This window comes from Glossina fuscipes, unplaced genomic scaffold (genome assembly GCF_014805625.2).
Source record: "Glossina fuscipes isolate IAEA_lab_2018 unplaced genomic scaffold, Yale_Gfus_2 0, whole genome shotgun sequence".
In the NCBI taxonomy this organism is placed as follows: domain Eukaryota; kingdom Metazoa; phylum Arthropoda; class Insecta; order Diptera; family Glossinidae; genus Glossina; species Glossina fuscipes.
The window spans coordinates 5,351,901-5,366,320 of record NW_023998414.1 but is presented as its reverse complement, the minus strand read 5'-3'; the positions used below and the strand labels follow the sequence as shown (position 1 = coordinate 5,366,320).

Sequence of the window (14,420 nt, the reverse complement as noted above, 5' to 3'; positions counted from 1 at the left end):
GCGCAAAGAACGGAATTTCCTTTTTGATTTTGAGATGATTGGTATTAAAAATTCGTCTTAAGACGATTTTTTTTTTTTTTTTTTTTTTTTTTTTTTTTGCAATTGACATACACAACCAATAAGACGCTAACGGCAATAGCAAGGAATAAAAGCAGTAGTAACTGTCGACATACACACGTGCCATCACTGAAAAGTAATATTAAAAAAAAAAAAATTACTAGGTTATGTAGGCTTACGGCCTTCCCGGTCAATCTAACGGATTTTCGAAGTGGATATCTTTAGATTTTTTATATTGGCTTTTTAATAATTTAATGCATTAAACCTATATGTCTATGTGGAACACACGCCCATTTTGTTATTTGTACGAAAACCCGTCAATTTGATGGGCATTTTGTGTGAATCGTTATAATCGCAAAAAGATGAAGATATAAAAACGAGATTTGCTGCAAACATTGCCTAAGCAATAATGAACATATTAGTAAACCGATCGGGATCGAACAATATTTACTTTTTGAGGTATTTAATATTCACTCCAAAAACGTCAAACATATTTCACTTCAAGTCAAGAAGTATCATAAAGTCCGGGCCTCTCTCTCTCTCTCTCTCTCTCTCTCTCTCTCTCTCTTCGTTTCTCACTCTTCCTCATGTTCACTGTAATTTTCCAATGTGTGGTAGAACACTATTTATTCGTTTGCAGACAACAGCGCGTTGTACGCACTTAATAGCGGTCGGGCAAATATGGTTGACTTTAACGCCCATAGCAGTGTTGTTTCACATCGCCGAGCAAAAGTGACGGATACTGCCTTTTGCCCTTGTTTGCGCCAATGTACAGAAGCAGGCAGCTTTTCTCGGTTTTTATGACAATAAAAAAAAACCTACCTTTGGCAGAACATGAATTCGAAATGTTGGAAGATGCAGTCAAAGAGTTGACTTCTTCATCGTATCTAATATCGGTACTATTTAGATTGTCTGCATCCGTTGTAGGTAAGTATGCAATAGGCATGCGTGGGAATTTCCAAGACCTTGCGTGGAGACCATCAAAGGCCCAGATGTGAAATTTCATCTATATTTTGCTTATGTATAACTAAAACGAAGGCTTCTGCGGAGATATAAAAGATTTCTTCAATAATCATGTCAGGCTTTAACAGGACTACAATCATTCCCAACTGCGTGTCTTGGATTTTCACTTATACCATATACACAACTCACTGCCATGATTCGTTTTTCCCAGAATCGTATTGCGTTTGTCCGCCTTTTAAACAACTTACATGCATTGATACTTTTTCTCGTCTCAGATGTTCGTTGAACGTGCACAAAAACTACTGGCTGCATTGCTTTCCTCTTCCCTACGCCTATAACTCTTCATATCGGGTTCAATATCGGGTTCATAGGCATTGGATGACTGGTTAAATAAACAAAACTTTAAAAAATTGCTTTTGCAGATTAGTTCTTAGTGTAACTTAAGCACACTTTTAAAAACGAAATATAAAAAAAATTAATTTCCAAAGATTTAATTATTCATTCTGGCATCAGAGTGGGCAGCATTTTAGAGACTATAGCTTCTGTAATCAAATAACGTAAACTACTTCCCACAAATGCTACCACAGCTAGGACACAGCGTTTCACCCGCTATGAGTAAATAACGTAAAGTCCTCGATGATTTTTTTTTTCAGATCTCGATACAAATTTTAATTGTTTCTCAGATATGATATATATTGGTGCTGAATATGCGCGAGGGAAAAAACGACTAAAATACAGGCTATGGTACTACCAGAGGGAGGCGCCTAATGAAGCCCAAATTTCAAGTTAGAGTTTTGCCATCTAAAGAAAATTCTTGCATTTTCTCCAAGTCACAATTTTACTACAAAAGTATGTAAAAACATTAAATACCCTACATTTCCTTGTTTCATACACTTATTCATTAGCATTTGACACACACATTGTATCCATGTAAAGACATGATTCAATCGATCCAAATCGGTAGCTGCTCAAAATGTCAACTGCCGTGATCCAAAAAAAGAAAAGAAAAGAAGAAAACTACAAATTAGGCTTCGTCATCATAGAAGAGTGTACTTTTCATGATGAGTCCTACATATGATTAGAATCAACAAAATGGTTCTGCATGATCCAAATTTCTTACCTGGATGAATTTGTCAAAGGGTTTAAGGCGGTCCTTGCATGAAATGGGATCCAAAATATAGATCCATGTGATACAAATTTGGTCCAGTAAATATGATATTTTATCATAAAATATTAAAAATTACACATTTTTAGCATATAGGGCTTTATTCTTCCTTTTATGCAATGGTATCCAAAAAATAGGTCTACTTGAAGTACTATTGCGAGTTAATTTTCATTATAAAATATCAAAATTTAGAAATTTGTTCTATGTAACGGCTTATTCGGTTATGCCAACCTTTCTGCGAGATGAGATCCCAAAAAATAGCATTACATTGTCCAGATTCGGTAAGACTAAAGTTTAAGTCGAATTACTATTACGGGTGAATTTGCATAATTAAATATTGAAAATTAGACCGTTTCACCACCAAATGAAGATTTAGTGATCATAGGAAAAATTATATGGGAGAGGGTCCAAAACATTGCCTCATCGGAACGCAAGTTTTTCACATTAAATCGGAATGGGGAAATGCAATAAATTATAATTTTTTTTTTTTTTTTTTTTTTTTTTGATATAAAGACTTCTCAGCAACATAACACGCTAGGTGGGAAATAGTCCCATCCGAGTCAGTTTCAAGAGGCAGGTCGTTGTGCCAAATATTGTGAAAATATCACAAAAATTGCGACCTGTAAGTTGAAGAATACAAGGGTACACGGGTAGAAATAAGTCAGATAGACAGACACACAGATTGGCGGACAGACATGCTTAGAATTAATTTTTGAATCGATCTGTATAATAAAAAGTGGGTCTAGCTGAAGTTCGTGTAGGTGTTGCCTACATCCGCGCAGGGTATATAAATAAAAGAGAAAAGACCTTGAAAAGGGACTAGAAAGAGATTATTTTAGCAAAAACTTTGAAAATCTCTGCTTTCGATAATCGCCTCTCGAAAACAAGGTGTAGAGCCACGCATGCCAAACGATCAAGTTAATCTGCTCTCTATTGTGTAGGTTCAATATTTTTACGACATATTTCTACTTTATTGATATCTCTCTTGCACGCTCTCGTACACTCTCGCACTTTCTTTTTCTGTATATCAGTAAAACTTATAATCGGAGGTCATTAGATTGTAAGGAGATTTCATATGGGCCAAGTAAAACTCATCCATTTCCAATTTGATAAGCCAACGTCTGCATTTTGCTGCAGTAACTGCAATCATAAGTAATCTTTTATATTTTCCTGTGCTTTCTTCTTTTTTTTTGTTTTTTTTTTGCTTTTCAATTTATTAACGTTCTTTCGACATTTATTTATTTATTTATTTATTTATTTTTTTTTTTTGCTGTAAGCAAAATGCTGGAAAAGTTGAAAATTTTAATTGTTACTTGTTTTTGGTTTTACCATTTTTATACCCATTCCCTCTCCGCTTCGACAAGTGTGGGGTAATATTAAATTTGTTCTTTTATATATTTATAACATGGCATATGCTATGCTCTACCGGGCGACTTAAGAATTTTAAGTCGGCTTGTGCTATTAGAACGTTTTAGACAAAGATCATTTGCTTAAGGGAGACTTGATGGTCCTTACTTAGGCTTGTCGAAGTGGTTAACAAAGTGAACTTAGCTGGTGCTGAATAGACGGCAGGCCAAAGTATATTTGAAAATAATTGAAACTTACTTAGCTGGAAGTCTTGTTTTTTTTTTCAAATATTATATAACGGGTATTTCAGATTCGCCCTTAAGTGAATACACAGTTTTCTCACTTGTTTTATACATTTTTTTTATAGTTTTTTTGCCTTTTTTTGCAATATGTTATGGTAGATATAACAGCGAAAAGACGGCAAGAAAAGCGAGTATAGAAAATTTCTCTCATGAAATTGTTAAAAGTTTAATAACCTAAAATTCTTAACAACCTAATTGCGAGTTGACATGTTTTCAAAAAAAAAAAAAAAAAAAAAAAAAAAAAAGAAAGAAGAAGAAGAAGATGATATTTACATTATATTTATATCAAACAAGATTAATTATGAAAAGTTTTTGGGGTTAAGCTAATAATTCGTAATGTATTTATAGTATCGAAAGAATGAATTAATTCTTCTTGTTCCCAGATTCAATATTTTATTTTGGCAGAGGGTAAACTTGTCTATATATCTTTGCAGCAATCATCCAGATAATAATGTGTCAGAGGAGGGGGAAAAATGTTGAGAGATTTTTTTTTCACAGGACATTGGTTTGTGTCATATATCTGCGGCCAGCACTTATCAGAGAGCAAGTAATTTCACACTTCTTCCATTACATTCATACGTTACATTCGTCTGAAACCGGGAGAAATGCTTGAAAAAAAATTTGGTATGTTTTTCAATTTTATTACAAAAAAAAACGAAGAAATGCTGCCTGCCTGCAAGCTCGGATAATAATATCTGCTAGTTACCTTCAAGAAATAAGGCCATGTGGTTCGAAATATCTTCACTCATTGTGTATATTAAATTATGAACAAATTTGCATCATAAAATGTGAACAATTAGGCCTTTTTGTGCCGGTGGTATCAAAAAAAGTCCACGTTCTTCTGACTTGTTAGTATTGAAGGTATTGAAAATTCGACCTTTTCACCATTTAAAGATTCAGTTTTCGTAGGAACGTCTATATGGGGCGGGTGTTAAAAAATTGGCCAAGCCGAACCGACTTTTTCATGCCAATCTACTCAGCGAGTTTTATTCAAAAATTTTGCAAATTGCATTTTTTTTCGACATCATAACTTTTGAAAGTAAGGCGTGATTTCGAAAATGAGTAGTTGAAAAACTGGACCGAGTCGAATCATTTTCAAGTCGTCAAGTTGGAAAACTTTCCGAAAAATATCTTTCAAAACGCTTTTCCGAAATAAAATTTTGAATGCGTCCGTCCGTTCCTTTATGTGCGGCCAAAAAGTCTTATGATCGTAAAAATGAAGTTGGAACAAACTGCAATAATGGGCCTCTAAGTGCGTGTTGTACAATCGTAAACTGATCGAAAACTACTTATCCAAATGCCACTCTGTCAATTAATAATCAAAATGTAGAAAGTGTTTCAAAGTTTTTATACCTTGGAACGTAATAACACTAAGTCTAGAAGAGCAACGTCGAACTAAAGAGAAGAATGAAAATGGCTAGATCATCGTATACGAAATATCAGAAAATGCTAGACAGCCGGGAGATCACTTATCCGTTCGCCTTTGTTTTGTATAATCGGTGCTCTTATATGGCCTAAAATCATGAACATTAAATATCAATGCATAGAACAATCGGGAAGCGTTTGAGATATGATGTTATCGTAGGGTGTTAAAAATATCGTGGGCCGATCGCATGTCCAATGCCCAAGTCCTGAGAAAAATAAATTCTGAGCGTGTATTAGAAGACGACAAAATGGCGTATTTTGGATGAGTAATGAGTATGGCATGCGGGGAAAAATATGCACTTCTATCCGCCGTATCGAAAGGCATAGACGCATAGAAAGGGATCTCAGTGTATTTTTGGGCTTTAGTTAATAATATAACTTAGTACACAATAGTATCACAAATCGGATGCGATCGCTTAATATGCAGTAATGATATAGAATAAAAGAATAATGATTGATAATAAAAGAAGAGAAAAAGATTGATACGAAGATCGAACTCATTAAAAAACTTGGCGCGGAAATTTAACTGACACCATTTATATAGATTTCTGCTTCATATCGATCGCGTTAAGTCAAATTAATTGTGGAAAGTCACGTCATCAGTGTAAATATCTTAACGTTAAAGTTAATTAAAACTTCTTATGAAAATATTTGTAAACCATGCATGATGTAATTTTCCTAACATCATTCGTATCGATTTAATATGATGATAGTATGTAGGTATCTCGTTAATTTACTCTTATTGTGGAATGTTGAGCACTCGGTGTAAAATCTCTCGTTAAAATTCATTAAAAACACATGCCATCAATTACTTTTTTCTTTTTTTTTGCTACAAAAATCTTATATATATACATACATACATATATATATTAAGGAATGGAATTTTCATAAAATCATTCGTATTTTTTCTATAAGGATTTTTAAAATTCTTCCCGCCCATCCTGTTCTTTGTAAGGATCTTTTTATCTTTTATAAGTTTAGAGTTTGTTCTTTATCTCTTGATCTAGACATAATATGTAACTCGATTAATTTGTTCGATTTGAGTATTGAAGAGATGATATTTTAACTGTAAGCTTATCCTCCCGTACCTACTGCCCTTACACTGACTTTATCAACCAGATATATTTTGAGAATTATTTGTCACACTATCACTTTCTCTTAAGAGGTTCAGCGTATGCGTCTGCTAATAGAACAACAATAGTTTCTGTTGCCAGAAAGAAGAAAATTTACAACTTCTTCTATACATATATACACTGCTCTATAGTAAAAAAATTAATATTTCTCTTCTTGCTAATCTTTCTCATCCTCTTCAATATATGTTTAAACATGCATACAGATATATTAAATAGATACAAACATACATATACATATATATATATATATATATATACATAGATATAAAAATATATTTTATGATATGTTTTTTGTAATATTGTGATGTTGAATTTAATGTTGTGTTTGTGTATATAATTTGAACAACTACTGCTGCTGGTGCTGCTGCTGCTGTTACTGCTGCAACAGGAACCTATCTCAACATAATTCTTGAATACGAGTTTTTTCTTTTCTCTTCTATTTTTTTTTTTTTTTTTTTTTTTTGCTTTGCTTTAAAGAGATTTCTGTACGTTTTCTTCTGTTTTCTTCTTGTGGTTGTTGTTCTTGTTGCCGTTTCTGTTGTTGTTGTTGTTGTTGTATCTGTGTTCTGCTTACCATCAAAGTCCATTCGCCTTCGTTATGAACAGCAACGAATGAACGCATCTTGCTAAACTACTTTTTTTCTGCTATTCCTGAGCAAATGCGTTTTTGTAAATTTTTATTTTTTTTTATTTTTTTTATTTATTTATTTATTTATTACTATTTTTATTTATTTTTTTTTAGTTTTATTTTTTCTGTAATAGAAAAAAGCACAATTCTAACCATTTTTGAACAGCAAAAAAAAAAAAAAAAAAAAGATTGTTCAGAAAAATGTTAAAAATAATAATGGCAAAAAGGAAAAAAAAGCATAGCGAGATACAAGGAAATGAAAGGAAATTGTTGTTACTAGTAATGGGCAATGTATGTATGTATGTATGTGTGTATATATATGATGTATGATGTATATAAGTATGTATGTATGTATGTATGTATGTACAACATATATAACTTGTTGGTTAGTTTTAGTAATGTGGCGGGAGTTTATTTTTTTTTTCCTCGTTGTGTTTTACAAACAGCAGCAGTCTGCAAAGCAATCTTCTATTCTATGGTTATAGATGGCATAGCCAATGACCAATGCATAGATGATGTAGTTTAACATTATGTACGATTACATGTTTGTTCATATGTAGGATATTATGTATTATAGGTTTTTATTTTATTACTATTTATTTTTACATTTCAACATTCAGATATTCTTCGGTCTTATAAAATTCATTAGAAAGAAAAAAGAAAAGCAAAAACAACAAACAAGAAATTTTTTATTTATCTTAGAGCGAATCTTTATTATCCATTACTAGGATTTATGCTTAATATGAAATTGAGATTTTCGTTCAATTTTTGTCCACCTAACCGCCACTGTCTTATAATTTTGGAATTGAAGAATATCTTCGCGCACTGCCACACAGTCATAGACGTGGTATCCAGTCTAGAGCGATTATGACTAAATGCTTTTCTTGATCACCATCAGAACTTGTTTTTAATCGTCATAAACCACTAATTGGTAATTTTTCGACTGCATAGTTGGGACAGACCCTAAGTCACAATGTGCTCTTGGGTAAAACTAACATGACCTTGACATTATAAAAAATTCTCTTGCGAGAAAGGGGCCCTACTACTTCTGCGGTACGAGACGTGAATGAATCGGCATATCTATGATCGTTCAAAGATTGACATAGCTTGATACTAGCAGATGTGTCTTGTTATTTAACGTGAATCCCTGTATGGAAACCAGGTCCCCAAGTTATAGGTACCCGGAGATCACTCATGGCGGTGAGAGTTTTGGCATGGCTTCGCATCCAGTAAACATAGTTTATATCCACATTACAAATGTTCCTTTTATGTAGCGTGAGTACCTGTTATAAATTTCACCTCATTGGGCCCAATGGTGCACGAAGTAATTTTGCGTAACCGGCGCCTTCCAGAGAGTTAGAGTGCAGAGTGTTGAGGCCTATCATTACCTCTTTAATTATTCGATTTAGGAATGATGAAAATCACAGCCACCACGATACTTCCCGAAAGGACGTACCCAGCAGTTAGGACTCGCACGTTGAAGGTGTGATTGCACATACCAGCTTCCACCGCGGTTCCCATATGACATGTCAATATATAAGCTTCTCCCCGACGAATCTTGGCAAGGATCTATCTGCAGTTCAGCTTATGCTGTCACCTCTTTTCGCAGATACTCGTGACTTTGTAAGTAGGCTCCTGACCTTCATGGAGCTTAAATTTAGTTTATAAATCCTTTAGCCTTACTTTAGACGGCATAGTCACTCTTGCCGTCGGACCAACCTTACAATCCGATCTAGCCAACACCGGACTACCATTCTTCGAGTCATATTTATATCGCATGCTACATCTGACATGGCCGCCCCCATGTTCACAATTACTAGGCCAACGTACATTTCCCATTACATTTCCCGTACATTGTACCCAGTTACAAGGCAACAACCGCTAGTTTGTATTGCCTCCAATAGCCTAGCAATAGAATACGTGGAAAGAAGTACTTTTAGCAAGCTTCCCACAGTGTATCACTAAGCTATTTATCAGGAAACTTGTCGTCAAGTTATAGATAGTGCAAGCCTTAAACTCTTGAGCGCCGTTTAAAGGCCGTTACCACGAGGAAGTGAGGGTTTTGGCTTTAAGCACAGTTTATTCTTCCAATCTTCACATTGCACTAGACCTCCCTATAATTCGCTATTCCCTGATTCCGTGTCATATAAATCCGGATTGTGCGCATTATTTAATTTACGCAAATTTATGAGCCAATCATAGCTCAAAGCGATTGACTTACTTATTAAATATAAAATAACTTTATTTAATAATCAGGCAACGTGACGTCAGCCAATATGACAACAATTTTCATGAACGTTGTATAATAAAACGAACACATGTCATAAAAGCTTTGTAAGATGCGTAATGTCCGCTCCTGATTATTACTAATCACTCCGTGTTTGATGAACGATGAGCTCTTAATATCGACTATCGCAAGTCAAAATCGAAAAGTTTCATGTTCAGGGCTTGATAGCTTCCCGATTAGCATTAGCGTTGTTACGTTGTTGAACAGTATTCATACAATATTTACATCGATGTATGCTATAGCGTGGATGTTATTTACAACATTCGGTGAAGTTCGTTCAGATGTTTTTCTTTGTATTTTCTTCAGAAATTGTTGTTAATGTCTTTGCGGGCGAATAAAGTGCATTTTCTTTTTCTTGAATTTCGTCATTTGAACTAAGAAGAAGTTATTCGAAGAGCGTTCGCTTCTAAATTTTAGATTTCTATTTCAAATTTTAAATTTAAGAAAAGCTTAATAAGACATATTGGACAGATGTAACTGGTTCGATAATCGATCTCCTTATTTTGAAAATGTAATTCTCTTTGGTATTAGTTTTTTATACCCATCATCGATGGAGCAGGGGTTATTGATTTCGTCGAAACGTTTACAGGAACCAGAATGAAGCTCTAGAGACATTCTTGATCCTAATCGAATTTCAAACCGATTTAGACATGCTTGTTTGTCGGTCTGTATGTGGTAAACGGTCCGAAAGGCTAAAGTTATCGGCTTTAAATTTGACAAAAGCAGTAGAAGTTGTTGTGCGACGATCGGTATTAAAATTGGGCCAAATCGGTCATTGGACATGATCACAACATGTCATCTCTCTAAATTTTTTAACCATTAACAACAACAGACGTACGACGTAAATTTTCAATTCTATTCAACAGAAATAGAAAAAATAAGACACGCCCACTCAATATATGGAGATATACAGTTTTCTTCTTTTTTTTTCTTTTTAGAATAGAATAAGATTCGGTCGCATTCAAATATAATTTTCGTAGTCGTTTTAATTCCGATTATTAGGGTTGACCAAGACTCAGAACATATTTATTTAGTTACAATATTTTATAGCAATTGTCAAGTTTCGAAGGTCTTACACAAGACGTAGATGGATGGATGAATGGTCAGACAAAGTTTGAATTGCAAGTTAATGAAGCAGTTAATTGTATCGACCTCTTTGAGGACTCGTCAAAAGCATAGTGTGTGTCATATGAATTTGTAGTTGTAATGAAATGACTTAACAAAATGCCAAAAATATTTTCTAAAATGCATTATTATGGTGAATAGTCATCCATAATAGTGAAATTTTACGAAAAAATTCGACAAGGATGGATGGACGGATCACATCACGTATATATTCGTCACACACAGCTAATTGATTTTTTGGCTGTTTTTAAATGATGTTGAAGTTGCATGAGGCAGAGCAGAAAATGGTATAGCATCATAACCCGGCAATATTTGTAAGAAAGGGATTGATTGCTTATGCTGGTAATTAAATAAAAAGAAAAATTTCATATTTACCTTCTTTATACAAATTTTACTTTAACTTCCTGGGCTTGTGGTCGCATTTTCTTCCCTGGCTATGGGTCTCAACTATAAGTTACTTTGGCCTTTTAGTTTGGTTATTGCATAAATATATGTATATATATATATATATATAAATATATATATATACGTATATATATATATGTATATATTTAGATAGATAGTTTTTTTTTTTTTTTTTTGATATTTCAAAATATTTTATTTAATTTTCTTTTACTACCATAATGCATAATAAATGCATAGTGTACATACATACATATTAGTTGAGCACTAAAGGGATTTAGATCTGCTCCCGTTAAGAAGGAAGAGTATCTTCTCAACTAATACTCGTATAAAAAAAACGGAGAAAAAAATGGTTTAAAGTTTATACGAAACATGTATGTTTAGGTGTATGAGTGAGTTGATGTTTTATGTTTGTATACGTATGTATCTTTGTGTTTGTAATTGGCAACTTTGTAGACCATTTTTTCTTTTACTGTGTTGTCAATTAAATAGGAGAGTATCGCTGTATGTGTGTGTGCACACATACACACACACACACACACATTACTTTTTCCTTCTATTGAAAATACATATATAGACATAAATATATATGTTTGTTTGCTTACTTATTTTGCTGCTGCTGTTGTTGTTGTTGTTGTTGATACAATTTGCTTCTCTGCATTTTCATTACGTTGACATTAATTTTTTTGTTTTTGTTTTTACTTCATTCTGTAATTTACACAAATGACATACATACATATAAAAAAAAGTAGGGTTTTTTAAAATAGTTTTTTGTGGCTTTAAAAAAGGCATCAACAACAACAACAACAATTTTGGTATAAAATACTAAAGGTTTTTTTTAAGCTCTTCGACAAAAACTGTATGAAATACATATAAAAACGTCGTTTTTAATATATAGATATATATATATATATATAAAGAGTTTATATACATATACATATACATACATACATATATATATATATAGATTTTTGTAGAAATATGCTTTTTGTGAAAAAAATCGCTTAAATTACGAGAAAACGGAAAAAGGTAGAACACACACCGAGCAAAAAAGGGGGAAAAGCGAATGAAAATAAAAAAAGAAAAAAATTTAAAGTTTAATAACAACTGACTATGCAAGTGTGTGCGTAAAAGCGAGAAAAAAGCAAAGAGCAAAAGAAAAAGAGATATAGGGGAGAAAAAAGTTCTGTTGAGCACAGTGACGTACGGATATAAGAAAAACTCTTAAAAAATGAAATTCCCTTACAGAAGCTATATAAATATATTTTATAGAGTCTCGTTCATATCTTCATCCCTATATTTTAATAATTTGGTAAACATCACTTTCCCTCTCTCTCTTTATCTGTCTCTCTTGGCAAAGTTATGTTAGCATGAACTTGAGCAGTTACCCACCATTTGAGGCCAATAACAAAGAATATTTTTTTTTTTCTTGAGCGCATACCCTTAGTAAATACTTGTATCGAATTTTCATTTTTACGATTCCTTTACGATCCAAGATTCCAAGACGGTTATGATTGCAAACGTATTAGAGTCGCGTTGTAATGCAGAATATATGCACACCTAACGTATTACAATACGTATTACAGAAGTTTGTATAGAAAGAACGTGGAAAAGATGGCAAGTTTTCTTTATTACAATCGAGTCCATATTGCATGGTACTCGGAAAATGTGTAAAATAGAATAGGGAAAGATATACTTTTGTGCCGTACACCGTTTGTGAGGCAAGTACATCAAGTACATCAAGTTTGTGCGGGTGTATGCAGCACCCAGAAGGACTCGAGATAGACCTATCTTCTATTATACTGATCGAACGATTTAGAATCACGTTCTGAATCGCTTTAAACTCATCTGTCCATCTGTCCGTCTTGATCTTTATGTTCCATCGACACAATGCGAATTTTGAGATATTTTGATGAAATATTGTACATCGTCGTTTCTGTCCGTCTGTTCCGTCTTTTTCTCTTGTGTTCAATCTACAGATTGAAATTTTTAAGAGATATTTTGACACAAGCGTGAATTTTACACACATACACGCACACACACACACACATGCAAATGGTTCAAGAAGAAAGTTTAATTTCATCAATTCAATATTATCATGGGAATTCAATCGAAATTTTCCAAGTGTGCATTCAAATTGAGAGTAATTTCAGTTAAAGCCAAGCAAGAAATCACTATATTCAATCTCAAGAAACAAAAGCCGTAATTTAATTGAAAATACACTGAAATGCAGTTTATTAGAAAAGACAAAGACAGTGTTGACCGTTTCGTTTGTGGTAAGAAATAAATGGACAATAAACCCAGGATCGGTGCTATTGCATCATTTTTTTTGTTTGCTTACAACAAGTGTAGTCCTTTGCAAGCAACGTCGAAGAAAGCAAAACAATATTTGTAAGATGAACGCAGGATACCTATCCAACGCACATTATCTGTTAGGTGTATAAATGAATTCTTTGTTTTTTAAAAAAAAAAAAAAAAAAAAAAAAAAAAAAAATCCACACTTAATTAAACACATACTTGTTACAAAGTTTCTTAATCGAAATATACATCATCGCTACTTACTACATTTGGCCTTTTATCGGATAGTTTGCAAAAGCCGCTAGCACACGAAATCTTACGAGCTTCGAGATATTTTCGTACACCTATATCCTTTGCCTGCTACCGATCAGCCATATTTTACTCTTAGGCAACATCGTAGGAATCGCGGAAAACTTGCCTAATAAGTTCCTTAATTAGCTATTATTGTTAATATAATTTGTTTTTAATTTTTATCACTTATCACATTGTTATAATACAGGCAAAGAAACACGATATGTTCATAAATCAAAATTGATCGATTAATGATTTTTTAAATGCGTTTTAGGCGACACAATGATTTTCGTTTGAGTAGTCGAGTAGCTACGAATACCGAATAGGTAGTCAGCGTTCGTGGGTTCAAATCACAAGTGGGGTAGAGTTTATTTTGTACTCGTAATCATAATGAGTGATCATCAGTCGGTAAAAGCACTACACTTACCGCCTGCAGGCGCCGTCTTCCTAATTCTTTCTCTTTTCTCATGTACTTCTCATCAGCGCTGTGGCCCACGAGTATCGGGCATCCCCGAGGTGATTGGTCACACGGCGGATATCGCGAATTTCGGTCCCATGAAATCAACATATTCTACCATAATTTTCTTCTACGATCTTGTTACGTATTTTACCGATTCATTGCGATTTTTTCATTTTTATTTCGAATTTTTTTATATCCTATAAATTTGAAATTTATGATCACATTGCCCTGCAAATGGTAAAGGAGATATAAATTTCTCCAAAAAAATTTTTTTTTATTTTTTATTACTTTCTTATACGCTCGTAAACACTGTGCAGTGTGCACAGGTACCTTTTTACACCCTTCTGTGCTGTAGTATGATGTAGTTTATAATGATGATTACTTGGTTTTTTCCTTTTCTTTTTCCGTTGTTTTTTCTTTCAATTTTTTTTTTTTTTTTTTTTTGTGTTTTTTAAAATTCTGTTGTATTTTTAGTAATTGCATTCTCTTCATTCTTTTTTTCTTTCTTTTTTTTTTTTTTTTTTTTTTTTTTTTTTT

At 33.2% G+C, this 14,420-nt stretch overlaps 1 protein-coding gene across 1 annotated transcript in view; it reads left to right on the top strand.

Moving 5' to 3' along the window:
• The window catches only part of LOC119644808 (protein tramtrack, alpha isoform), a 73,089-nt gene that overhangs the window by 13,049 nt on the left and 45,620 nt on the right, over positions 1-14,420 (top strand). The gene's annotated exons all lie outside the window — the stretch shown is intronic.